Here is a 2,696-nt window from a genome sequence, read left to right as displayed (position 1 = left end):
CCAGCAGTGGGAACCGTTCAGAAAAGAGCTAGCTAAAACATGACCACTATGCCAACACGGGTTTTAGCTGAAGCTAATGCTAACACTACATTCAACCACCAAAATCGAATCAAAGTTTATTTGTATATCACATTTCAGCAACAAGGCATTTCAAAGAGCTTTAATCATAAAAACACAAAGTCATAGAAACAGTGAACAACGTCACATCAGATTATTGATCAATGTTTCATTGATTATGTTTCAACGCTGACCAGGTTTTTAGTCTAGGTTTAAAAGGCGCTACATCTCACCAGAACCAGCCGGACCGGAAGTGATACTTGGAACGTTTCGGTTTTCAGGGGCGGAGCTATGGGGGGAGTGTGGGGGGCGGCGGCCCCCGGCCAGAATATGACTTCAGGGATCCAAGCCTTTATATGTCTGATGAGAGCTGGAGAAGGAGGGCCGTCTCCTGTTGAGTACGGTGTTGCCCCAGTAGTTTATATAGCAGCTGCCCCAGGCATTGTTAACTCATGGTTACTAAAAACTTTACCAGACAGATTGATTTCAGTGACAAAGTGAGTTAACTGTAGACTGTAAACTGTGTCAGCCCAGCCGCTGCTACGTCAATCCGCGTTTCCCCATCAGATGCGGTTCCCCTGCGTCTTCCTGCCGCTCCGTCCAGGCGGCAAAATATGCGCGAGCTCGTTGTGACGCGCTTGTCTGGGGAACTACGGACACCGTGAAAGCTCAAACATGTTTCAGCAAAGTTGTCGCTTTCTTTCACGTTTTTGCGTGAAACTAATAGTAATAATTACTATTATCTAAAAAAAGAGGAAAAAAAAGTTGTGTAATATTTACCTAGTCCCATTTTTGTAGATTACTACTACTAATAAATACATATGTCACATATATATATTATAATTATTATATATATGTTTAGTTATATATAGATATTTAGACATAGTGCTATATGAAATAAAAACAGGGCAATGCATTTTAATGCTCAGTATTACCCATCAGACAGCGTTCCCCCACTTTAAAACGGGGAACCGTATCTGATGGGGAAGCGCAGATTGACGTGACACCGCCGAGCTCACGTCCCCTTTTCTCTGTCGGTGGTACAGCGGTGATGTCAGGGACTGAAGGCTGAGTTATAGTCGCGGTTTTAACAGTTCTGGTTGAGCGCTGTGAGCCGAGACAGCAGCATGGCGTTTATAGGTAAGGTTTACATTGGAGCCGCTGGCAGACAGTGGTGGAGCTAGAGTTTTAAAGTTGGGGGGGCCAAGGGGGGCCAGGACCACCTCTGGCTCCGCCTCTGCTGGCAGACCATCTTCCAGATCGTCCAGTTTGTGTGAACGGCGGCGCGCGTGATCCGTGCTGAGTTACAAACATCCAGAGGAGCACGAGGCGCTGCGACACACTGCGCATGCGCTGCTGTAAAAAAAATTAAATCTTCATACTAAGGATTTTAATTCACACTCAAAAATACAGAGAAATAATAATTTTATGTAAGCAAAACATGAATAGTCACAGGAAATATGTATTCTTCCCACAATGCATTGTGAGATCTGCCTCTGCGCCTGTTTGTGAGACTGGCCCAGTTGCTATGGTAACTGACTATCTGCACCTGGGCTGGCTCTCTCTGTCAGACAAGATGCAGGTTTCTATACTTGTGAGACACCCAGCGTCGGTCTCAGGGCCCTGACAAAAAACCATAAGCCCTAGGAAAATTTTGAAAACATTTTACNCTCCCTCTTTGTTGACAGTTTGACCTAGAGCTGAACTGGGCTCAGATCGTAGATCAGATATCACACCTGGAACTGAGTTGCTGGTTTGTTTAGGTTAAATGTTTTACGACCTCTGTTGTTTTTTTCTGGCTGTTCTGCTTTGACAATAAAACAGGGGCTCGCGTGAAAGCAGACCAGAATTCTCTGTGAACGGCTGATGAGGTTGTTGATGGAGAGTTATCCTTTTGCAAAAGCTTTGTCTATGAAATTCATATACGTTGTCTGTGGTCTTTTTATATAGGTTCGAGAAAAATACCTATCAGGGGGGGGGTTAGGGGGTGGCGGCCCCCGGCCAGAATATGACTTCAGGGATCCAAGCCTTTACATGTCTGATGAGAGCTGGAGAAGGTGGGCCGCCTCCTGTTGAGTGCGGTGTATTCCCCAGTAGTTTATATAGCAGGCTGCCCCAGTCATTGTTGACTCATGGTTACTAAAAACTTTACAAGTCAGATTGATTTCAGTGACAAAGTGAGTGTAAAATATTGAACAAAATATTGTGCTACGTGACTGGCTTTATTTACATTTAAACTTTATGACATACAAAATTACAAGAGGGTCGTCCTTATTGTCTCCAAGTGTATCCTGGGTAAAACTTGTCACCAGCCGTCCACCAACGTCATCAGTCTCTTGGCAAAAGACGATAAACTAGCTAGAACATTTTTACGGACTAAATTAACATGAGTGGAGCTCCATGGAGCGGCAAAGTGAGAAGGATGGAAAAAAGAGAGCAAGGAAAAGCCAAAAACTGGACGCATCTTTTGTCTTGGAGATGAACCGGACTTTTTGTTTGCAGCCCTGTAACTAGTTGCTACTAGTTACAGGTAGCAACTGATTTCATTACAAAGTGAGTTAACTGTAGACTGTAAACTGCATCAGCCCAGCCGCTGCTACGTCAATCCGCGTTTCCCCATCAGATGCGGTTCCCCTGCG

The sequence above is a fragment of the Poecilia formosa genome, unplaced genomic scaffold (genome assembly GCF_000485575.1).
Source record: "Poecilia formosa unplaced genomic scaffold, Poecilia_formosa-5.1.2 Scaffold1165, whole genome shotgun sequence".
Classification (NCBI taxonomy): Eukaryota; Metazoa; Chordata; class Actinopteri; order Cyprinodontiformes; family Poeciliidae; genus Poecilia; species Poecilia formosa.
Note: the sequence above shows the minus strand (reverse complement) of the source record.